Source organism: Rattus norvegicus, chromosome 5 (genome assembly GCF_036323735.1).
Source record: "Rattus norvegicus strain BN/NHsdMcwi chromosome 5, GRCr8, whole genome shotgun sequence".
NCBI classification, from domain to species: domain Eukaryota; kingdom Metazoa; phylum Chordata; class Mammalia; order Rodentia; family Muridae; genus Rattus; species Rattus norvegicus.
The window spans coordinates 73447512-73473557 of NC_086023.1; the positions used below are offsets into that span (position 1 = coordinate 73447512).

General features: G+C 42.6%; 1 non-coding gene across 1 annotated transcript; it reads left to right on the forward strand.

Annotated features, from left to right (window-relative positions):
- Positions 1 to 1757: 1757 nt before the first annotated feature.
- Positions 1758 to 1890, forward strand: LOC120103343 (small nucleolar RNA SNORA17). Its single transcript, XR_005505403.1, has one exon. It is a non-coding gene; the product is annotated as a small nucleolar RNA SNORA17 (small nucleolar RNA).
- The last annotated feature ends 24156 nt before the right edge of the window (positions 1891 to 26046 follow it).

A 26046-nucleotide genomic window follows, 5' to 3' on the forward strand; every position in this document is an offset into this window, starting at 1 on the left:
TCAATAAAGTGAGACGCATAGATGATGTGAAATAACAGATGTATAATCTGCAGAGTCAACAAGCACGAGAGTGAAGTCCACTGAGAGTGAACAACTTCATGTGAAAGAGTGAGATAGTGCCTTTGCTGCTCAATTATTACAATAATTCCAAAATTGAGCTCTTACGTGATGCTTGGAAATCTCAGAGTGATATCTGCTTTCATGAATAAGGCTTTATTGGCACACAGTCACTTCATTTGTTTAAATATCATCTGTGGATATTTCCTTGCTATAATGGTAGAGTTCCCACGTATAGACTACATGACCTATACAATGTTTAAAAGAGTTACTTCCTAGTTACTTATAGAAAACTACTTACCTGTGCATTATACAACTTAATTCTCAAAATGTACTTGGGCGACTGCAGTCATCTCCAACTTACAGTGTTATAGTTTGAATATGAGATTTCTTCCACAGATAGTTGACCTCTGGCTGTTGGTACTGTTTCTGGAAGTTATAGACTTTCTGGGAGTGTGGGCTTGCTTGTACATGGAGGCTACTGGAGATGGGCTTTGAAAGTAAGGTCTGCTTCTGGTTCTAGACAATGTCCTCTCCTTGATTCCTCAAAATACAAATAAGTCAGCCAGGTATGGTGGCACAAGCTTTAACCCTGGCACACAGGGAGGCAGAGGCAGATCTCTATTAGTTGGAGGCCAGCCTGGTCTATAAAGTGAATTCTAGGACAACCAAGGCTAGGACAACACAGAGAAGTCCTGTCTTCAAAAACAACAACAGACAAAAACAAAATAAAACAAAAAGTGAATAAGCTAAGTAGCATGCTCCAGCTACTATACTGTCCTTCTCATGATGGACTGAGATATCCTTAAACTGTGATCCAGAAAACAAAACAAAACCAAGATACTTTACTTTACCCTGTATCTATCACATGATTTGCCACGTGACAAGATAATTAACTAATGAAGTCAATAGTTAACGAGAGTGAGTCTATGGTGGTGATAAACCTGACCAAGCAGTTTATATGTGGTTTATGAGAGAACATGCAGCTATGGGAGGGAGGAGCCCTAGAATGCTACCATCAGAGCTGAACGAACAATTTGGAGGAGCTGGACCATAATGCTGTAAAAAAATAAAGATGGTCAAGACTGTACACATGAGGTTTCAGAGAGGAACAAGAAATGTAACAAGAATTGGGCCAAAAGGCCATTTCTGGTACATTTTGGCAAAGAATTTATGTTTTGCCTCAGTCTTCAAAGTGGGACTAAACAGAAAACTAATGGGTTCATTGAAATTTCAAGATAGTGTGACACATAGATTATGGCATTGTTATCGCTTTATGCATTTAGTCATACTTACAGTGATCAAAAGGCACAAGTAGAAAGATGTAAAAAGGAGTGGTTTACATAGGAAATGAGTGTGAAGGTAGTTTAAGTTGTGCACAGAGCAAAGTTTGTAATTCTTTTCTTTTCTTTTTTTTTGTTCTTTTTTTTTTTCGGAGCTGGGGATCGAACCCAGGGCCTTGTGCTTCCTAGGCAAGCGCTCTACCACTGAGCTAAATCCCCAACCCAAAGTTTGTAATTCTTACAAAAGATTATCATCATTGAAACCATTAGCACCATTGAGAAACTGTGAACTTTCCCCAGGACAATAAAAAATGGTATCTTGAGGTGAACACTCTCAAAAACTCCAAGTTATATATATAAAAAAACCCACCCAAGAAACTTTCATTTAGAAAGGATGTATTTAAGAATATAGACACTTCTGGCCCCAGAGGCATGGCAGGTGTGTCACATTGTGCTTCCGTAGGTGAGAGGTGCATCAGAGAGGAGAGAGGCTATGTCTACACTTACTCTTCTGACCTGTGAACATCAGAATGATTAGTACTCTAACAGTCCCTGAAAAAAGCAAGCCTGAGATGACTACCAGTCTGCCACTATGCAGGACCTGACAGGTTCCCAAGGCAGGGCAGGGAAGGGCAGAGGAGGGCAGGGATTGAACCAGAAACTAGAAGAACCTCAGGCCCCTGGTAGGAGTGAGTCCAAGACAGATGATCCTCATATAGGGCCACAGAGGCAGCTCTCGGCAAGGAGTGAGTGAGCCTGAGATGACTACAAGATGAATGCCATGGGACCTGGACAGGGAGCTGGTTTGAGGTGACCACCAGTGCAGTGATGCACAGGCCTAGTGATGCAATCCATGCCTAAGATGACCCCTGCCCAGTGCCCTAATTCATGACTGGATCGTTGCACTCCTGAGAAGGCAGGCAGGGCAGCTGGCCCTAGGGTCATGAGAATGGAAGAACTGTCTCTGTCCCTCACAGGCTGTGACACCAGGGAGCACAGGCCCTGTACCTTGCCTGGGCAGCAGGGTAGAGCTCGCCCTGGTTGCAGGGGTTACAGATGGGCTGGCCCCAAGAATGGAAAAGCCAGTGGGCTGGTCAACTAGGAGCCCTCTTAGACCTTGATCCAGGGCTTTGAACTGGCCCATTCCAACATCTACCCCATCAAAGAACTCCTATAGTATATAAAGAGGTTGGTCCTACAGATCCAAAACTACAGGATCTCCATGACACAGGACAACAGCCGGATATCCAAGAGAAATCCTGGTGAGTATCGCTAGAGTAGCAGAATCCAGAGGCTTCCTACCAGACTAACAAATCATTGCAATGTGGACAAAGGAGTATATTGTGGGACACACTGTGACACATTACAACTTCCACAATGAGATTTTTTTTCTCTGTCCGGGGTAGGTTGCAATGAAGGAAGGCAGATATGAGCTGAGGGAGAGATAAGAGGGATTGAGGTATATGGTATGAAATTCACCAAGAACCAATTAAAAAAAAAACAATAAACACATCAACGATAACAAGAAAACAAACAAACAAAGAAGGTATAGAACCTGAAGCAAGAGGGCCACCTAGGCACGTGTATTTGTTTGGACACAGAGACTATATCTTGAGCTTGCTATGGACCATGGAATTATCTTCATAGAAGTTTTGTAGGCATGCAAACTGCAAGGACTTTGGGGTCATGGAGGCTTGTGGGAAGAAAAACTCATGAGGCCAGGCAATGTGTAGTGTGGTCAGATTCTTTGCATTGTACTCTTGAGGCAGCCATGTATAAATCTGTGAAGGGGAAGCACAAATAAGGTGCAATGAGAGACCCCAGAGTGTTGGAGATATGAGGATCACGGAATGTTTGCCCAGGAGAGCTGTACTTACAAAGTGTAACAGCCCAAGATGGAGGCTAGGTGCTTCAGATGCAGGGCTGTAAAGGGATGATAAAGCCTACTGTCCCACATAGGTACGCAATGAGCCCATGTACGGGATGTGGGACTTGAGGGTTTGGGTATGAGTTTTGCTTTCAACCAATGCTTCTCTGCTTTCTTCCTGTTTCTCTTGGTTAAAATAGGAATTTCTAATTTGCAGCACTGGGTGTTAGAAGGATGTAACTTTTTAAATCAGAATCACTTTTATATTTTTAAATTTTTATTACTTATTTCTGTAAGTCTATGTGTTTACATGTGCATGTGTGTGCAGATTCCTACTCAGATCAGAACAAGGTGTTAGATTCCCTGAGGCTGCAGTTACACGTGGTAGTAAGGTGTCTGATGTAGATGCTGGGTAATAAACTCAGGTCCTTGCCAGAGCAGCAAGTGCTTTTCACCACTAAGCCATCTCTCCGGCTCTAGTAACTTCACATTTTTCTTTCTTTCTTTCTTTCTTTCTTTCTTTCTTTCTTTCTTTCTTTCTTTCTTTCTTTCTTTCTTTCTTTCTCTCTCTCTCTCTCTTTCTTTCTTTCCTTCCTTCTTTCCTTCCTTCCCTTCCTTCTTTCCCTTTTTCTTCATTTTTCTTTTTTTCCTTCATTTTTCTATCCATCCATTTATTTATTTTAAACATTTCATAGGTAAGATAATACCCTGAGTCTCTGAAAAGACTATGGATTTTTGAGCAGTGTAGGAACAGGTAAGACTGTGGTTCTGTTTGAAGCAGAATCAAATGTATTTTGCATCACAACATGTCTGTGAGCTCATGGTAGTCAGGAATACAACTTTATGGCTTGACTGTGACTTATTCTCCAAGGGTTCATGTGTTTAAAAACATGGTCCCTGACTGGTAGTATTGTTTTGGGAGGTTGTAGAATCTTTGAGGCTGTGGCCTAGGAGAAATGAGTCATGGGGGTGGACCTTGAAGATGATATTTTCCGGTTCCAGTTTAATTTCTTTGCTTTCTGATCTTCTATGATTTAAGCAAAGCAGCTACAAGCTCAGATCACTTTGGACTGCACTAGTGCAGCTGTTATACCTCTCTGCTTTGATGGGACGTGTGTGTGTGTGTGTGTGTGTGTGTGTGTGTGTGTGTGTGTGTGTGTGTGTGCATACATAACCTTGAGCACAAATAGGTTAAATAGCTCCAAGTTTTCACATTCTGAAGCGAAACTATAACTAATGATATAGATTCAGGCATTAGAATCCCATGCTTTTAATGGCTACTCCATATAGCTCCTCTTATGCTATAAGAAAAGGCTCTAGTCATCCTGAAAATAGAAATCAACTTGAAGTCACTTTACACTGTGTCTCTCAGCAGTCTGTTTTAGATTACGTCTGGAGGAAAGATAAATTTGGATGAAATGAAGACTATTTCATTCTTCCTGGGACATCAGACATAAAGGAACCTGCTATGGACTGGATGTTTGTGTCCTCTCACCATTTGTATGTCGAGATTTCGTCTTCTATGTTGCTGACAACTGGAGTTGGGACTTCAGGAGGCAATTGTATCATGTGTTGGAGTGTTTTTATTAGTGACACTAATACGCTTACTGAAAACACAGGGAAGGCCTACTTTCTCTTTTGACTATGTAAGTATGCAACATGATGATGTCTATGAAAGAGGAAGAGTTGCCGTCATCAGACCTGGGTCTGTGGCTGTCATCTGGTTTTGGGACCTCTTAAAAAGAAATATTTACCTTTTATTTAAGACCCTGATTTGATGTCAGCCCCAACCAACTATAGCAGTATTTGTCTATTCTCTGACCTTTGGTTAGATATCCTAAAGTGAATGCTGCTTGGGTTCACGTTGGATTTTCCTTTAAAAAAAAAAGCATCACTGTGATGTTTCTTCCCAATGGCCTATGACTTCTTCTTGGGATATTAGCATCTTGAATTTCCATAGGGAAAGCATCCCTCTCATGACCAATCATGTGGAATATGTGGGATTGATATGAACTTAATTCCAGTTTTGGCTCTGAATATCTCACCAAAGAATCCTCATCCTTAACCCATTGTGACTGGTTCAGAGACAGGCACATGAGTTAACCTACTCCAAATCGGAGTAGAGCTTTCTGCCTGTGACAAAAATGCATAAATAAATGCTTTTCTCTTCACTGAAGTTGGTTCTGGGAGGGTACAAGGCAAGGAACTCCATGGGGAAAGCCCTGAAATTCCTGGGCAGCTGCCACATGGAGCTTGAAAGTGGAGCTACCCAAGTGTTAGCCCAGATCCTGAAGATAGTTTTATTCCTCAAGCTATTATTATATTTTGGATATAAATTGTACCCCCCCAAAGACCTGTTGTTTTTGCTGAAGGCCTGTTTTCATCTGGTATATCTAGCAACTAATGATTGCACCACTGGGGTTCTAAACTATTGAATGGAATCATCTCTTCATAGATTTGTAATGCGATGGCCTTGTTTGGAAGTAGTGAAGTAAGAGGTAAGCCTGTGGAGGAGGTGGGTTACTGGAGTATAGCTCATCATTCTTGACCACTCTCCTACCGGTTTCCACTTTGTCTACCTTCCGGTTGCCATGAATGGAGCAGCTAGCTGTGCTCTATCTCTCTGCCATGATGTTCAGGCATACAGTGATGGGGCCAAGTGACCAAGCGCTCAAGCTTCAGAAACAAAGAGCCAACATCGATCTTTCCATTTTTAAACTGTCTCTCTGAAATCTTTATCACCGGGAGAAAGTGAACACAACTCTTTAGTTACATAAATCCAAAAGACCAACTTGCTTTCTTTATGTAAGCGAATTTGAAGTTTGGATTTTCTGTTGCTTCCCTGTAGAGACTATGGAAATTCCTGTTCTAGGGCCTGACTCTTCAAAAAGGTACTTCTGTGTTTCTGCATATTGTTCCTAACTTGGGTTTAGTGGTTCCTCAGGTGAAGAAAAGGCTTTGGCTCATTTTTCTTGTGGAACTGTTGGGACGATGAAACTGTTGTAGAGAAAGAGAGCATCTCCCTGTACGGTTGACATCTTGTAGATCACTGCTAATTCTGCTTTGTTCAGAAAACCCAGGAAAATGCTATATTTTCCAAAAACCAGAACCTGCCCACACGTTTTAGGCTTGAGTCTTAGTCACTGAAATACTTTGCATAGGAAATTCTTGCTCAACGAGCTACACCTTCCAATGGGAGATCCCACAGGGCATGACAGCTTTCAAGCTACTTGAAGGTGTTAAGGACTCCTTTCCAGGAGAGACACATGGATCACCAGCAGCAGCATCCCCATCATGTTCACCAAACACCAGAAGTATATGTACCAAGCAACAGAGTGGACACATCCACTTATTAAAACACTCCTATGTCCACGTGAGTTGCTGTTCCCTTTTTTGCATAGGAGAGGACAGACATTTGGAAAGACTCAGTTTTCTAAGGTTGCACCAAAAGCCAAACCTGTCTTTTCACCGCAGCCTATCAGCCTCCACTGAGGGGAGCTTTAGAATTAGACCTGGAAGTTCTGATCTCATTCCATTGCTTTGGCAATTCAACACAAAGGCTCCAGTCCAACCTTTTTCCTTTTGTGTCTCAGTAAGTAATATTTCATCCCTCTCCCCTCTGATCCCACCCTCATTGCCGGATTCTGGAACTGTCTGCGAGTTTCTGGTCTATAGTTCAGCCTCTCTCCCCAGGCATTTGAGAAAGGCATTCTCCACGAAAAGGGAAAACACATTTTATTAAAGCAAACATGCAGCCCTCAGCACTTTTACTTATCTTATTTATACACTGCAGTGCAGTTTCTATGACCTGGTGATTATCATTTCCCAGAGCTATCATCATTTTAAAGCTACCTGTTCATCCTGCTTCAGCAGATGGTACTCTGCGCAGAGTATTGTAAGGGCTTTAAAGAAAGCAAGCCAAACAAACAAAGGGATTACGAGCGGTTGGGTCAGCTAGAGGAAGATCTCACTTGCATTGTCTCCTGACTCAGTTATCTTTCAACTGGGGTTGTCAGGTGAGAGGGGACACCTAGAGGTTGCTACCCAACCTGGGAACATTTGTTTAGGCGTGTTTCCTTTTCTCTCTCGCCCGTCAGTTGGTAGTATGGAATCGGAGGCGAGCGTCCACTTGGCTAAAACATTCTTTCGTCGGATCTTCCCAATCGAATCTCGGTCCTTCTTAGATTTGTCTGTTCTGCAGTTTTTGAGCGCTGACCCTGTGCAGGGTGCTGTTCTGGCGTGAGGTCTGATTGCCACAAATGCTACTATGCCCCTGGGTTAAGTGTTTTACTGCTCCCCAAGATCTCAGTCTTTCCTTCAGTGAAATGAAAATAAGGGGATTAATGAAAATAAGTCAGAATGCAGTCCCTCTCAGAAACAAAGGGGTCGGAGCTTGTAAATGTCCTTATGGGTAGATATGTGTAATGTTTCAGTAGGTGTGCAGTCCACAGAGACCTCTTCTCCCAGACTGACCATGCTATCGGTGGGCTTCTCTGGCTGCACGAGGCCCAAGCTTCCTTTTTTCTCTGTCTCAAGTTCTCTGGTTTCTAATGCCTTAGAGCACGTTACTCAGCCTGAGTTCACCATTCCTCCTTATAAAAGGCCCTTTAAAACATCTTAGCTTTTCTTAACACAGTGAAGATTTAACACCTGTGAAATATGAATACATGATGGTGTTCCTGACCCTTGGGAAGAAGAGAACTAACCACTGTAATATCTAAATTTTCCGGCTTTCAAGAGCCAAAAATTTTAACCTTTAAGAGTTTCATCGCTCCATCCTCACTGTGGGGAATATATATACCCTAGAGCAACGGTTTAGCTAAAGCGATTTTTAAAAACTTATGTAAACCCAGTGGGAAATTCAATGTATGAAAATTGATAAAAAGCAATATATTAGGCAGCTAATGAGAAAACAAGTTATTATCCTAGCAGTCTCTCAAAGGTCAACATGGGATGCCTGAAACGCTAATATACTTCCTGTGATTTTACTTTTTATTATAGTTTTACAATATTTTGAATAACATGGTGATTCTTAGAGCCTCTTTTTTCTCATCTGGAAAATAGATAATGGACAGAGATATTTACCCCACAAGACGTTTAGGAGTCAGATCATCAGTGTGAGCTGTATAATTCCACTCTGCTTTCTGTGTACTTCAGTCATCCTTATGGTTTCTTCCATTGATCATGGCAACTCTGGCTTGGACATTCAGCTGACAATGGCTGCAGAGGAACTCCTGGCCAAAGAAAACAAAGGGCTCTGGTGTAACTCCGAGTGCCTGCCTTGTACTTTTCCTGACATTGTTCAAGGAAGGGTGTTATTATGGTAACTGAACTGTGTTACCTTGGCACGAAATCTTGCCTTGTGTTGAAAGAGGGAGAGAGAGAGAGAGAGAGAGAGAGAGAGAGAGAGAGAGAGAGACAGAGAGAGAGAGAGAGAGAGAGAGGGAGACAGAGAGAGAGAGAGACAGAGAGAGAGAGAGACAGAGAGAGAGACAGAGACAGAGAGAGAGACAGAGACAGAGAGAGAGACAGAGAGACAGAGAGACAGACAGAGACAGACAGAGAGAGAGACAGAGAGAGAGACAGAGAGAGACAGACAGACAGAGACAGAGAGAGACAGAGACAGAGAGAGACAGAGAGAGAGACAGAGAGAGAGACAGAGACAGAGAGACAGACAGACAGAGAGAGAGAGACAGAGAGAGACAGAGAGACAGACAGACAGAGAGAGACAGAGAGAGACAGACAGACAGAGAGAGACAGACAGACAGAGAGAGACAGAGGAAGGAAGAAACTAGTGGATCCAGTTATTAGTTTTCCATATTCTGAGCAATATAAATTTTACTTTATAAAAAATCATATGTTTTAAACTGAAAACTACCCATTTTATAGAAACACAGGCTGTTATTCTATAACAGACAAACACTGTACATTACCCTGACAGGATTTGGCAGCATACATCATTATTTTGGTTGTTTTTGGGTTCACATAGTCTATAGATGTGCTAAACTGGGGTATCTTGGATATTACCACAACTTTTAAGTACTAACTTCCATGTCTTCTTCAAAGGGGTGGTTGGGATGGACGTCTTCTCATTAAGGTGGGAAGTGACTTTCTAGGGCTTGACGTTCAGAGGAACGGGCTGTAGTTTTGTCTTGTTTGAACATTTTGGGGACAATGCTGTGGTCTTTGGTGGGACTGCCAATGAAGGCTTATTGATTATTAATCTTTCCCCAGTCCACCAGGGTGAAAGGCAGAAATGGTGTTTGCCTTGTTTAGTGCTGAGAACCTACTTGACAGGCTCTATAGGACCAAGAGACAAGCATCTGAGGGTGTGATGGGTTCCTGAGATGGGGTTAAGCATAATGGGAGGATCCATGGTGTTACCGTGCACGAGCTGAGGTCCCAGATTGCAGGGACCGGAGAGAGTGAACACCAGCATTTATTATCCTGTGCTTCCTGGTTTAGCCGCGTCACCAGCTGCCTCATGCTCCTACTGTCATTGCCTGGTGCTCCCGCTGCCACACGGTGTGACCAGCTGCCTCTGGCTCCGGCTGCCACATTTTCTCCTCCACGATGAGCTCTACCTTCAAATGGCAGGGAGCCTAGATAAGCCCCCTGTCCTTGTGTGGCCTTTGTTAGGTATTTTGTTGCAGGGGTAACTGATACATTGATTCCAAATGCCCTTCCTCCTCCCTCATATAGTATGTCTCAAGGAGACGAAACGAAAGGAAGAAGGAGGAGAAAAAAACATGATCGGTTCATTCTTTAAAATTTCTGCCAGGGAAGAAAGGAGAGAGAAAGAAGGAAAGAGGGAGGGAGGGAGGGGAGGGAGAGAGAGAAGAGAGTCAGCAGGAGGGAGAAAGAGGGGGAGGGGGAGGGAGGGAGAGAGAGAAATTGACACCAAGAGTTGATAAACCTGAAGTTCTACATCACAGAGTCGCGTTTGGACATTCAGTTCTGAGACCCTGCACCCAGCGGCCTTATCGCTTTGCTGTGGAGTCACAATCACTAATGGAATCTGCTAGCTTTTCACACGCTGAAATTAGCTTGGATTCCCTCCCCAAACACATGTTCCAAAGCCACATGGGAATGCTACACACTGACCCTGCCAAGCAGTCACGGCTATGGAGGAGGCTCGTGGACCCACCTAGAAGGGCAGAGAAAAAAGAAAGTCATTTCTTTGAAGGGTAGAAATAAGAATTCCTGAGCCTTCTTCTGGCCCCATTAGGAGATCCCTCTTCCTCCTCCGTGATGAAGAGGATGCAAGGGAACTTTGCTTGAGTGGGAAGAATCAGTTGTGTTCTGGGATCTGTTTGCTTCTCTAATATGAAACCGGATACCTGTTTGGATGAGACATTTCCTTGGATACTTCGCAAAAATTGAGCCCTTAAGCTTTTAACAAGAAAATCTGGGCGGACTTGCCTGAAACCTCTGGGTGGAAATTGAAAACCCTGGACATTTCTTGATTGAGTCTAAAAAAATGAGCCCTTCCCAGGAGTTTACTAAAATATTCTTTGTTTAATATTTGAGTCATCTGAGGTAGTTCTTAGTTGTCCAGCGTTTTCCCTCCTTGTTCCATTATCTCCCTCTGTTCGGTCGCTTTCTGTGTCTTTCTGTTTTTCCCCTTTGCATCTCCTCTTTCTCCCCATCTCCTTCCCTCCCTCTTTCTCTCCTTTATTCGTTTACACGCATGTCCCTTCCCACCTTTCCTCTTTCACATTCTCAAGAGATGGGCTCCCATCCCGGAGATGGCCAAGCTGAAAGATAAGCGTGCAAGAGAAGGAAGTGTGTTTTTTCCTCACTCACGGTGATGATCAAATGGCGTTGCTGAGGCCAGCTCCTTCATCATCGTTTTTAAATACTGTCAGCATCAACTTGGCCAGAATTATCCTGTCCCATGCATCAGTGGACTTAGTCATTTTTCACACTGTGTGATGTCAGAGCTTCAGAATCGTTTTAAGAGAGTAAATGATTCTCCATCTCATTTAAATGTATCCCCCCAAAACCCTTCTTACTGTTGCATGTTGCCGTAGTTATGAGAGGTGGGGTGGGGTGTATTTGTAGAGGTAAAAACTGTTCATAGTATAGATGAGGGCATTTGAAGTTGGGTTGGTGTAACGGGCTTTGATTCCCTAAGAGCACACTGTGGGTAAATTGTAGCCACTCACAGTGGGAGTGTTTGCTGGCCCAACCTTTCTTCAGTTCTACAAAATTCCTGGGAGCTAAAGGGACCGTTCTAAGTGAGCAGACATGGCTGGCTGTTTGCATTCCTATATCAGAGAAATGTTATCCCCGTACAAAGCAGAGACCCTGACTGCCTCTTTGATAAAGGCATTCCAGTCCCGTGACCTCTTAACTTCTTTCATTGCTTGTAATAGATAATCCACTGAGTGGGAACCCAGGAACTCCTGGATTCATGTCTGCAGCTACAGGAAACTATGAGAATTTTATTCTCTGAATGGTTTTCTGAAGAGGGTATTGGGGAAGGAGATGGCTATTATGCAGATGTTGGGGGCCATTGACACTTTACTTGAAGAGACTGGAGTCTGATTGTTCTTTTATCTAAAAAAGGCCCTGAATTGACAACTCTTGATCAGTGGTGGGATTAGGTAACAGAAATCCAAAGTTGTATGGTCCAGAAAAGTCAATGTACTTTTTTTGTAATTAGAGGCAGTTGTCTTTCAAGACATACAGTTCATTGTCAGAGATCTGTGACCCCAGCTGTCATCTCTTATTTATTTTTAAATTTTAATTTATTTTATTTTTTTATTCTTGTATCCATCCCTCCAATAGTTAATCTCTTTAAGGCTCAGCTCAAATAGCAATTAAAATAAAAAAAAATCACTGACCAGTTCTCCTGGCTGGTCCACTCATACTCTCTGGCATTTGCTGCATTACGTTCTGGATTCTGGTCTCTTTTCCTCTGCCAGACATTAGCTCTCTTTGCAAGGACGATGCCTTTTCCATCTCTGTACCCCCAGTGTAGTACCTGGCACAGTCTAGGTGTCAGTGAATACGGAATGCTCTCCTCTTAAAGACCAATTTGTGAAAAGCCTCTGAGAAAAACAAGTGTTTCATGCTCTGTGTTAAGACTTTCCCAGATTTAATTCAGGTATGTGCTTGGAAAAAAAAATCAGAAACCATGACATGGAGAAGGGTTATAAATTATTTAAGCAAAGTCAAAGGATGTTGAACATCCCTGAGAAGTCATCAATCCTAATTTAATAGGAGGGAGAGAAGTTTCCCATTTCAGATGCTGCCTTTATGGTTGTGAGGGTAATGCCGTATTGACCAATTGTTCATGCCCAACACTTTCTTCCCCTCCCCTTTTCCATCTGCGAACAACAATCTCATTGATGTTGGGAGATGTTCGTGGACGTTGAAAGCATTTCGCTTTGTTGTTTAAAGAAGCCTTTGTCCTGAAGGCATGAGCTTCTTCTTTCACACGAGGTGGAAAGGCAAAGAGAAAGCCTCCTTCTGTCCTTGGGATCACATTGTAGGAGCTCTTTCTTGCAGCCATAAAAGCCTTTGGAAGGGACCTTTCATTATAAGGCCTTCACGTTAAGTACTGCACACGGAGAGGGAAGCTAAATCCCAATTTACCCTGCTGCATTCCTCAAGATTTGTTCCCTCCCAGTGTCTGCACTGTGCAAGCTCCATCAGGCCACTGCAGACCCAGCCAGAGGATTTGAATATTAATGCCATTCAGGTTTCCTTGTGAGACTCTGCCTGCAAGCCCATGCCTGAACCAGAGAATAAAGAGAATAAAGAGGAGTCAGAAGACAGCACAAATCATGTCCAACTGCCCAACGCGATGAGGGTGTGGAGAGTGCTTTCTGGAGGGATGTGTTCATGGCATAATGAAAGCTTGTTGTTTAGGAGACAAAATAAAATCAGCTCCTTCCCATGGAGCCAGATACATTCTTGATGAGATTCCGGGTCTCACAAAAGAATGTCGCAGATTCCTTCCACTCACATGAAGCATCGAAATGTTGATCTGGAGAAACAAAGAAATGGAAAAAGAAAAATGAATTTGTTGTCAGATTGAAATACCACATTTTTTTTTGTATTGCCGGCTGCGGTGTCTGTAATTCTCATCTGTCATCTCATCCTCTCTCTCTCTCTCTCTCTCTCTCTCTCTCTCTCTCTCTCTCTCTCTCTCTCTCTCTGTGTGTGTGTGTGTGTGTGTGTGTGTGTGTGTGTGTGTGTGTAATTTCCCCCCTCCAAACCTGCAAAACATTGCAAAACTGGATTTGAATATTTAAGGCAGACTGCACCAAGCATTTGCATTCCTCTGACTCATTCAGAGAAAAGACGTCTGAGCAGAAATACTGCAGATAAAAGAGAAACCATTAATCCAAGGAAGATTACTGGCACAGAATCTTTATCCTGTACCCTTCCTGAACCGAGACAAAGATCTCACTATGTACATCCCTCTGGCTTAGCTTCAGATAGTAAGCAATACAGAGGTGTAGACACAGTCTTTTTTAAAGGCACACTACATGTGTCTGAATGCTGAAGCATCGTCCTTCTGCTAGATTCTTGCTTTCCTCGGTGTCTTGCTTTCTTTCTCAGAGTCCTCTGCTTCCGCTTTTAGTCCTTTCATGGAGGCTTTCTAAGGTCCTTGCCTTCCCCATGTGTTAGGATGGGCTTATGGAAAGACCTTTACAAGAAGTCCAAGGTAATCCTAAGTGCTCTAGATCGAGTGTGGAGAGGTGCTAGGTGTTCTGGGCTAAGTGCAAGTAGGTACTAAGCACAGCTACATGACAGCCAGTCTTGATGTAATGCGGTAATTATTGGACTCTAGCTATGGCCTCACTTTCTTTGCCTGTAAAATGGGCAAATGTCAAGTCTTTATACTGTACTCCATGCATAGCCATTGTCTTAGTTATTTTCTCTATTGCTGTGATAAAATGCTCTGACAAACACAACTTCCAGGGAAAGGACTTATCTGAGCTCACTGTTTTAGGGGTTATAGTCCATCATGATAAAGAAGTCATGGCAGCAGAAACAGGATGCTGCCAGCCACACTCCATCCACATTCAGGAAGCAGAGAAAGATGAATGCTGCTGTTTACCTGCTCTACCTGTCTCTCTCTCTCTCTCCCCTCTCCCCCTCTCTCCTCTCCCGCCCTTCTTTTTAGACAGGGTCTCACTGTATAGCTCTGGTTGACCTGCAGCTCTCGATGTAGACCAGGCTGGTGTTGAGCTCACATAGATCTACCTGCTTCTGCCTCTGGACTGCAAGGATGACCAAAGGTGTGTACCATCACTCTTAGCACTGTATTCTTTTTATGCCAGTGATGATACAAGCGCAAGAAATGGTGGCAGCCATTTTCAGAGTGGGTCTGCCCATCTCAAAAACCCAACTGGCATAATCCATCCTCACAGGGATATCATATGCAGATCCTGCATTCATATTAGAGAGCTTTAGAGTAATATAAATATCCAAGCATTAGTATTTTAAGAATAATATGAAAGGCAAGTTAAATATAAAATCAAATAATTTTTAGGGGCATTATCTCTGTTTACTAAGGACGTCTAAATTGGCTTTTCCTAGGAAAGACTTTGTCTTTTTATTTGAAGTCAAACACACTATAGACCATGTTGATAAACATGATACTGATGATTTTAAGAAGATGATACAAACGACCCTCTGCGGAAGGAATCCTGCCACACTGTGCCAGGCTTCAGAAGTGACCTCCCTTACATCGTTCAACAATCACAAAGACGAAGTCTTACCTGTCAGCATTCTTGTTTCGTAGACCAAGCAATTAAAGTTTAAAGACCCTAAGAAAATTTCTCAAACATACACAGGATTTGAACTCAGGTATAAGCCTAGGATCTAAATTATTTCTAACATGTTTTCCGCTATGTCTACAGGGCCAGTCATGTTTCCTTTCCACTTTGATGTCTCCCCATTGAAGTGTTTCTAGTCTACATGCATAGGAACACACACAGTTATAAATGTCTTACACAAGGTATTTTAATAAGCAGTTTCAGGTTGACAATCCCTAATGTCATTTCTTTTTTTTTTTTTTTCTGATTTTTTTTTCTTTTTTTTATTTTATTTTATTTTATTTTATTTTTTTTTATTATCTTGAGTATTTCTTATATACATTTCAAGTGTTATTCCCTTTCCCGGTTTCCGGACAGACATCACCCTCCCCCCTCCCCTTCCTTGTGGGTGTTCCCCTCCCAAACCTCCCCCCATTGCCACCCTCCCCGCATAGTCTAGTTCACTGGGGGTTCAGTCTTAGCAGGACCCAGGGCTTCCCCTTCCACTGGTGCTCTTACTAGGATATTCATTGCTACCTATGGGGACAGAGTCCAGGGTCAGTCCATGTATAGTCTTTAGGTAGTGGCTTAGTCCCTGGAAGCTCTGGTTGCTTGACATTGTTGTACTTTTGGGGTCTCGAGCACCTTCAAGCTCTTCCAGTTCTTTCTCTGATTCCTTCAACGGGGGACCTATTCTCAGTTCAGTGGTTTGCTGCTGGCATTCGCCTCTGTATTTGCTGTATTCTGGCTGTGTCTCTCAGGAGCGATCTACATCCGGCTCCTGTCGGTCTGCACTTCTTTGCTTCATCCATCTTGTCTAATTGGGTGGCTGTATATGTATGGGCCACCTGTGGGGCAGGCTCTGAATGGGTGTTCCTTCAGTCTCTGTTTTAATCTTTGCCTCTCCCTTCCCTGCCAAGGGTATTCTTTTTCCTCATTTAAAGAAGGAGTGAAGCATTCACATTTTGATCATCCGTCTTGAGTTTCCTTTGTTCTAGGGATCTAGGGTAATTCAAGCATTTGGGCTAATAGCCACTTATCAATGAGTGCATACCATGTATGTCTTTCTGTGAGTGGGTTAGCTCACTCAGGATGATATTTTCCAGTTCCAACCATTTGCCTACGAATTTCATAAAGTCGTTGTTTTTGATAGCTGAGTAATATTCCATTGTGTAGATGTACCACATTTTCTGTATCCATTCCTCTGTTGAAGGGCATCTGGGTTCTTTCCAGTTTCTGGCTATTATAAATAAGGCTGCGATGAACATAGTGGAGCACGTGTCTCTTTTATATGTTGAGGCATCTTTTGGGTATATGCCCAAGAGAGGTATGGCTGGATCCTCAGGCAGTTCAATGTCCAATTTTCTGAGGAACCTCCAGACTGATTTCCAGAATGGTTTTACCAGTCTGCAATCCCACCAACAATGGAGGAGTGTTCCTCTTTCTCCACATCCTCGCCAGTATCTGCTGTCACCTGAGTTTTTGATCTTAGCCATTCTCACTGGTGTGAGGTGAAATCTCAGGGTTGTTTTGATTTGCATTTCCCTTATGACTAAAGATGTTGAACATTTCTTTAGGTGTTTCTCAGCCATTCGGCATTCCTCAGCTGTGAATTCTTTGTTTAGCTCTGAACCCCATTTTTTAATAGGGTTATTTGTCTCCCTGCGGTCTAACTTCTTGAGTTCTTTGTATATTTTGGATATAAGGCCTCTATCTGTTGTAGGATTGGTAAAGATCTTTTCCCAATCTGTTGGTTGTCGTTTTGTCCTAACCACAGTGTCCTTTGCCTTACAGAAGCTTTGCAGTTTTATGAGATCCCATTTGTCGATTCTTGATCTTAGAGCATAAGCCATTGGTGTTTTGTTCAGGAAATTTTTTCCAGTGCCCATGTGTTCCAGATGCTTCCCTAGTTTTTCTTCTATTAGTTTGAGTGTGTCTGGTTTGATGTGGAGATCCTTGATCCACTTGGACTTAAGCTTTGTACAGGGTGATAAGCATGGATCGATCTGCATTCTTCTACATGTTGACCTCCAGTTGAACCAGCACCATTTGCTGAAAATGCTATCTTTTTTCCATTGGATGGTTTTGGCTCCTTTGTCAAAAATCAAGTGACCATAGGTGTGTGGCTTCATTTCTGGGTCTTCAATTCTATTCCATTGGTCTATCTGTCTGTCTCTGTACCAATACCATGCAGTTTTTATCACTATTGCTCTGTAATACTGCTTGAGTTCAGGGATAGTGATTCCCCCTGAAGTCCTCTTATTGTTGAGGATAGCTTTAGCTATCCTGGGTTTTTTGTATTCCAGATGAATTTGCAAATTGTTCTGTCTAACTCTTTGAAGAATTGGATTGGTATTTTGATGGGGATTGCATTGAATCTGTAGATTGCTTTTGGTAAAATGGCCATTTTTACTATATTAATCCTGCCAATCCATGAGCATGGGAGATCTTTCCATCTTCTGAGGTCTTCTTCAATTTCTTTCCTCAGTGTCTTGAAGTTCTTATTGTACAGATCTTTTACTTGCTTGGTTAAAGTCACACCGAGGTACTTTATATTATTTGGGTCTATTATGAAGGGTGTCGTTTCCCTAATTTCTTTCTCGGCTTGTTTCTCTTTTGTATAGAGGAAGGCAACTGATTTATTTGAGTTAATTTTATACCCAGCCACTTTGCTGAAGTTGTTTATCAGCTTTAGTAGTTCTCTGGTGGAACTTTTGGGATCACTTAAATATACTATCATGTCGTCTGCCAATAGTGATATTTTGACCTCTTCTTTTCCGATCTGTATCCCCTTGATCTCCTTTTGTTGTCTGATTGCTCTGGCTAGAACTTCAAGAACTATATTGAATAAGTAGGGAGAGAGTGGGCAGCCTTGTCTAGTCCCTGATTTTAGTGGGATTGCTTCAAGTTTCTCTCCATTTAGTTTAATGTTAGCAACTGGTTTGCTGTATATGGCTTTTACTATGTTTAGGTATGGGCCTTGAATACCTATTCTTTCCAGGACTTTTATCATGAAGGGGTGTTGAATTTTGTCAAATGCTTTCTCAGCATCTAATGAAATGATCATGTGGTTCTGTTCTTTCAGTTTGTTTATATGATGGATCACGTTGATGGTTTTCCTTATATTAAACCATCCCTGCATGCCTGGGATGAAGCCTACTTGATCATGGTGGATGATTGTTTTGATGTGCTCTTGAATTCGGTTTGCCAGAATTTTATTGAGTATTTTTGCGTCGATATTCATAAGGGAAATTGGTCTGAAGTTCTCTTTCTTTGTTGGGTCTTTGTGTGGTTTAGGTATAAGAGTAATTGTGGCTTCATAGAAGGAATTCGGTAGGGCTCCATCTGTTTCAATTTTGTGGAATAGTTTGGATAATATTGGTATAAGGTCTTCTATGAAGGTTTGATAGAATTCTGCACTAAACCCGTCTGGACCTGGGCTCTTTTTGGTTGGGAGACCTTTAATTACTGCTTCTATTTCCTTAGGAGTTATGGGGTTGTTTAACTGGTTTATCTGTTCCTGATTTAACTTCGATACCTGGTATCTGTCTAGGAAATTGTCCATTTCCTGAAGATTTTCAAGTTTTGTTGAATATAGGTTTTTATAGTAAGATCTGATGATTTTTTGAATTTCCTCTGAATCTGTAGTTATGTCTCCCTTTTCATTTCTGATTTTGTTAATTTGGACGCACTCTCTGTGTCCTCTCATTAGTCTGGCTAAGGGTTTATCTATCTTGTTGATTTTCTCAAAGAACCAACTTTTGGTTCTGTTGATTCTTTCTATGGTCCTTTTTGTTTCTACTTGGTTGATTTCAGCTCTGAGTTTGATTATTTCCTGCCTTCTACTCCTCCTGGGTGTATTTGCTTCTTTTTGTTCTAGAGCTTTTAGGTGTGCTGTCAAGCTGCTGACATATGCTCTTTCCTGTTTCTTTCTGCAGGCACTCAGCGCTATGAGTTTTCCTCTTAGCACAGCTTTCATTGTGTCCCATAAGTTTGGGTATGTTGTACCTTCATTTTCATTAAATTCTAAAAAGTTTTTAATTTCTTTCTTTATTTCTTCCTTGACCAGGTTATCATTGAGTAGAGCATTGTTCAATTTCCACGTATATGTGGGCATTCTTCCCTTATTGTTATTGAAGACCAGTTTTAGGCCGTGGTGGTCTGATAGCACGCATGGGATTATTTCTATCTTTCTGTACCTGTTGAGGCCCGTTTTTTGACCAATTATATGGTCAATTTTGGAGAAAGTACCATGAGGAGCTGAGAAGAAGGTATATCCTTTTGCTTTAGGATAGAATGTTCTATAAATATCTGTTAAGTCCATTTGGCTCATGACTTCTCTTAGTCTGTCTACATCTCTGTTTAATTTCTGTTTCCATGATCTGTCCATTGATGAGAGTGGGGTGTTGAAATCTCCCACTATTATTGTGTGAGGTGCAATGTGTGTTTTGAGCTTTAGTAAGGTTTCTTTTACATATGTAGGTGCCCTTGTATTTGGGGCATAGATATTTAGGATTGAGAGTTCATCTTGGTGGATTTTTCCTTTGATGAATATGAAGTGTCCTTCCTTATCTTTTTTGATGACTTTTAGTTGAAAATTGATTTTATTTGATATTAGAATGGCTACTCCAGCTTGCTTCTTCTGACCATTTGCTTGGAAAATTGTTTTCCAGCCTTTCACTCTGAGGTAATGTCTGTCTTTGTCTCTGAGGTGTGTTTCCTGTAGGCAGCAGAATGCAGGGTCCTCGTTGCGTATCCAGTTTGTTAATCTATGTCTTTTTATTGGGGAGTTGAGGCCATTGATATTGAGAGATATTAAGGAATAGTGATTATTGCTTCCCGTTATATTCATATTTGGAAGTGAGTTTATGTTTGTGTGCTTTCATTCTCTTTGTTTTGTTGCCAAGATGATTAGTTTCTTGCTTCTAGGGTATAGCTTGCCTCCTTATGTTGGGCTTTACCCTTTATTATTGTTTGTAGTGCTGGACTTGTAGAAAGATATTGTGGAAATTTGGTTTTGTCATGGAATATCTTGGTTTCTCCATCTATGTTAATTGAGAGTTTTGCAGGATACAGTAACCTGGGCTGGCATTTGTGTTCTCTTAGGGTCTGTATGACATCTGTCCAGGATCTTCTGGCCTTCATAGTTTCTGGCGAAAAGTCTGGTGTGATTCTGATAGGTCTGCCTTTATATGTTACTTGACCTTTTTCCCTTACTGCTTTTAATATTCTTTCTTTATTTTGTGCGTTTGGTGTTTTGACAATTATGTGACGGGAGGTGTTTCTTTTCTGGTCCAATCTATTTGGAGTTCTGTAGGCTTCTTGTATGCCTATGGGTATCTCTTTTTTTAGGTTAGGGAAGTTTTCTTCTATGATTTTGTTGAAGATATTTACTGGTCCTTTGAGCTGGGAGTCTTCACTCTCTTCTATACCTATTATCCTTAGGTTTGATCTTCTCATTGAGTCCTGGATTTCCTGTATGTTTTGGACCAGTAGCTTTTTCCGCTTTACATTATCTTTGACAGTTGAGTCAATGATTTCTATGGAATCTTCTGCTCCCGAGATTCTCTCTTCCATCTCTTGAATTCTGTTGGTGAAGCTTGTATCTACAGCTCCTTGTCTTTTCTTTTGATTTTCTATGTCCAGGGTTGTTTCCATGTGTTCTTTCTTGATTGCTTCTATTTCCATTTTTAATTCCTTCAACTGTTTGATTGTGTTTTCCTGGAATTCTTTCAGGGATTTTTGCGATTCCTCTCTGTAGGCTTCTACTTGTTCTTTAAGGGAGTTCTTCACGTCTTTCTTGAAGTCCTCCAGCATCATGATCAAATATGATTTTGAAACTAGGTCTTGCTTTTCTGGTGTGTTTGGATATTCCGTGTTTGCTTTGGTGGGAGAATTGGGCTCCGATGATGCCATGTAGTCTTGGTTTCTGTTGCTTGGGTTCCTGCGCTTGCCTCTCGCCATCAGATTATCTCTAGTGTTACTTTGTTCTGCTATTTCTGACAGTGGCTAGACTGTCCTATAACCTGTGTGTCAGGAGTGCTGTAGACCTGTTTTCCTGTTTTCTTTCAGCCAGTTATGGGGACAGAGTGTTCTGCTTTCGGGTGTGTAGTTTTTCCTCTCTACAGGTCTTCAGCTCTTCCTGTGGGTCTGTGTCTTGAGTTCACCAGGCAGGTTTCTTGCAGGGGAAAAGTTGGTCCTACCTGTGGTTCCAAGGCTCAAGTTTGCTCGTGGGGTACTGCCTAAGTCCTCTCCGCTGTGGCAGCAACCGGGAAAATCTGTGCCGCTCCTTCAGGGAGCCTCCGTGCACCAGGGTTTCAGATGACGTTTGGTGTTTTCCTCTGGCGCCTGGATGTGCACAGAGTGCAGTCTCTTCTGGTTTCCCAGGCGTGTCCGCCTGTCTGAAGGTTCAGCTCTCCCTCCCATGGGATTTGGTTGCAGAGAACTGTTTATCCGGTCTGTTTCCTTCAGGGTCCAGCGGTGTCTCAGGCGCAGGGGTCCTGCCGCTCCCGGGCCCTCCCCTATGGGAACCCAGAGGCCTTATACAGTTGCCTCTTGGGCCAGGGATGTGGGCAGGGGTGGGCAGTGTTGGTGGTCTCCTCCGCCCTGCAGCCTCAGGAGTGCCCACCTGATCAGGCGGTGAGGTCTCTCTCCCACGGGGTTTGGGAGCAGGGAGCTGCTGCGGTCCGGGATCCGCCGGTGTGGGACTTCCGGTAAACACAGGAAGTGCCCGGCCTTAGAGGAATTTTGCCTCTGTGTGTCCTGAGTTCACCAGGCAGGTTTCTTGCAGGGGAAAAGTTGGTCCTACCTGCAGTTCCAAGGCTCAAGTTTGCTCGTGGGGTACTGCCTAAGTCCTCTCTGCTGTGGCAGCAACCGGGAAGATCTGCGCCGCTCTTTCCAGGAGCCTCCGTGCACCAGGGTTCCAGATGGCGTTTCCCTAATGTCATTTCTTAATGAAGTGTCAATACTTTCTGTCAAGTCATGTCCTCTCACTCTTGCCAACAATCAGGAACCAGTCTTCCCTCTCCATATAAAGTTCCACCCTTACTCCAAGTGTTGTGTTTTATAAAAAGATAAGAGAAGAAGGAATATTTTTTGGTGGAGGTGCAGTAAGGTGTGGGGGAAGGGGGTGACTTTGTGGGCCCATGCTAAGGCATCCCTATCCCTTCCCCCTAAAGGACCAGCCACGCTGTGGTATAGTTTATTCAGGGCATGGGGAGGGGAGTCAAGATGGTAGTAGAGACAGAGAAAGGCACACACACACACGCACACACAGACACACACACACACACACACAGAGAGAGAGAGAGAGAGAGAGAGAGAGAGAGAGAGAGCGTAAAGGAGAAGTGACCAGCCAAAAGCATGTGGAGAGAGAGCGGGAAAGAGGACAGAAGGAGAGCAAGAAGGCAAGAGAGCGAGGAGGGGTCAAGCAGCCCCTTTTATAGCAAGTCAGGCACACCTGGCACTTGCCAGGTAACTGTGGGGCGGGGCTTAGACAAAATGCTAACACCAAGGATCCCATGGTAGAGAGAGTGCTGGGTCTGAATCTCCCATGGAGAAGCAACTCTTATCTGAGGTATCTCTGGTTCTCCAGTTATCTCACTTGTATATCAGAAAAATGTTAGTATGGAAGATGGGTCCAAGCACGCAGACACTCCAAGCCTTCTGCAAATGGAGAGTATGATGTTGATAAACATGATGATGATGATGGTGATGATGATGGTGGTGGTGGTGGTGGTGATGATGGTGATGATGAAAGAAGGGGTTGCCAAGACAAGGACCACTCAGTAACATATTAAGTTTGGTGAGCTACATGGTCTCTCTCATTAGCTGTGGATTTCCACCATTGTAGTGAAGTGCAGCTGAAGACCATACATGAGTGGAAGAGCACAGTGGCACTGCAATAAAAGCACATCATCTGTTCACCCGATTTCAAAGGCCATGATGAGCCAGGTATATTTTTAAGTTGAAAAAATTATCATGCGAGTGTGGATGTTTACTGGCATACATGTCTGTGTACTACATGCATAGCTGGTATCTATTGAAGACAGAAGAGGATGCTAGATCCCCTGGAACTGGAATTACAGAGAATTATGAGCTGCCCTATGGCTGCTGGGGATTGAACTTGGCTCCTCTGGAAGAGCAACCAAAGCTCTTAACTGCTGAGTCATCTTTCCAGCGCTGACTAAAGTATCAGGAATGATATTTCAAAGCAATTTCTCTTATTTTTCACTTCAGTGACCCCATTTAATCTAAGTGGAAGAGAACTTAGGGAATACATAATGGACTTTTGTGACCACTGTCCCCTTTTAAGGATACTGGAAAAATACAGTGGACGATGACGACGACGACGACGACGACGACGATGATGATGATGGCAGCCGCAACAGTGATAATTAAAATAATGGTGCTACTCACAAACATCTAAAATATAAGTAATTCTGTTTCTAGCAATAATTGGAATTAAACTCTTCTCTGACCACTGTGCCTGCTGAGCTGGCAATTGTCACTAGCTACTTTTAAAATAACTGATTTCCATGTTGCAACAATAGCAAAACACACTGTATCCAATTAAATCTCCACTTACTGCAGCCCGGGGCATGAGCTCCCTTTCTGGAGATGCCTGTTCCTGTGACCTCATCTTCCTATACTTTGCATTGAGTTATGACACTAAATTGTAGGAAGTGGTTTTGTTATGAATCACTCAATTTAAAGATTCAGAAGCCGAGCATCCTTCTTATGGGTGGCAAACGTGTGGACTGAATTTAGATGGAAAATCTCCACAATTTAAAGAGGCTCTTTGTGAACGCCACCAATTCAGGAATCACCAAGCTCGGTGGGATTTCTGCTGTCATGTGTGCTCCAGTAAAGTCTTCCAACACATGCTCTTACTTACTTAGACAAGGAGAATTTACCTTTGTTTTTTGTTTTTGTTCTCTAGGAGAAATGTCTTAGTTTGCTTTTGTTTTTAAACTCTCTAGAAAGGAGTTTTCTTAAGGCTAGAGAAAGTCTATAAAGTTTACAGAGAATCTATCTAACCTCTTCTGGATAAGAAATAGAGGGACAACATTAAAACTTGAGGTGAGGGAGAATTAGGCCAATCAGAACTAAGCTGTGCTTCTTTTGATGATTTAAAGCAACAGGAAAGGTCAGACTAGAGTCTTGTTTCTTGTGTAATTTTGAGGCTAGTAGCCATGATGGGTCTCCTCAACCCTGTAATGTTTAAATGAAGCATCCAGACTGCTTAGATTTCAATCTGAGGTTAGAGAGCATAGTAATAACCTTTTTCAGGATAAAGCACTTATTTACAGGGTAGCCTGCCATTTTTAATTGCACTTTCCTCTTATGCCCTTATTAATTATCTCTGGTTCCTTTTAGGTCTTGTGCAATGCCAGATATTGAAATGGAAAGGTTTATTTATTTCCAAAAGCCTTGAAAAACAGGACCGGTTTTAGAGCTTGCCATTTTGACTTTTTTTTTTTTTTTTTTTTGGTTCTTTTTTTCGGAGCTGGGGACCGAACCCAGGGCCTTGCGCTTCCTAGGCAAGCGCTCTACCACTGAGCTAAATCCCCAGCCCGCCATTTTGACTCTTAATGGATCACATTTTCTCAGAAGTCAAAGGGTGCTCTGAGGAAGTCAGATTGCCCCCTGGACTGTCCATTGCTAATACATTCTTGGATTGCTGTTTATCCAACAGACATGTCGCATTTTAATGAATTTAGTGGAACCAGAGCTTCTAATTGTGTGGTTCCTTTGCTTGATGATGCCCAGTGGTCCAAAATGCTTGTGGGGTTCAATGCCACTTCCTCTAATGTGATGTCAGTCTTACGTCTATCTCAGTTACTTTCTTCTTCTTAGGGTCAAGACGTTTTAGGGTGCTCATACTTGCACCAACTTTGATCTCAGTATTAATAGCATTCTTTTATTTGAAATACTTTTGCTTGTTGACATTTTACATATCATCCCTCAAAACTCATCAAGTTTTCCATGATTGATGGAACATTAAAATACGGAACTGGCTTTTGACTTCAGGGCACTTGGACAAACTTTCCTCAGTGTTATTCTCTTCCTACACCTGCCTCTGCTCCCCGGTGCTAGGGTTGAAGGCATGTGCTCCCACAGCCAACTGCATTCTCGTCTCAATGCCCACAGCTTGACTGGACACTCATTGAGGACACGATGTCACCTGTTTGTTTGTTTGTTTTTTCGGGTCCTTAGTACATTGCCAGTGTGTGGTGCACAGGAGGTTTCTTCTTAGGCTGACTGAACTTATTTGTGACAAGATATTCTGGATCAGTTCTGGAAGGCCTTTTCTGGAGAGGGCTGGTAGCGAAGACACGAATTGGAAGAACCGAGTCTCACTGCTCGACTTTGGCTGTGGAGACTCCAGGGAACTGGGGAAGAAGTTAAAAAGCAGACAAAACAAAATGAAAAAGTTGATTCAAACACTGTGTTTAGAAAATCCTACTCCTTGGTTCTAGATGACAGGGATGTAGAAACAGAAAAGATCCACTGACTATAGAAAACAACAAAATTTTCTGTGGCCAAGAAGTTGCATGGCCTGGATATAGAGAAGGAGCTTAATCTGTCTGTAAAAGATGGATGGTTTTGAAGTTGATATCTGTATATTTCTGAAGCTGGCTCCAATCTTCCTTCCTATGTGAAATGAAATCTCTTGCAACCCATGTGAAGAATGAGAGTTGCCCAGAGAGACTGCCTTTGTGTTTTGCTTTTAACAGACTTTTCCCAAGTCTTACCTTTCTCCAGTGTCTAGGGCAGTTGAATGTTTCTGACTGAATTATCTCAGCAGGCGTCCTCGGCTTCTTAGGAGGTTAGCATGCCAGAAAGCATTTGGCTTAGAGAATCCTTAAAACAAGCGCGTGTACTCTGAAGGCAGCTAAAGCTCTCAGAGGGCGCTGGAGCCTGCTTGTGTGCACGCATGCGCCCACGCATCTGTGAGTGTGCCACTCACTCTGGAATGGCTCTTTAGCAGCTTGTTTTTTTCTTTCACACTGATTATCCACGTAGATTCATATGCAATAGGATGCTTATTATATTCTTC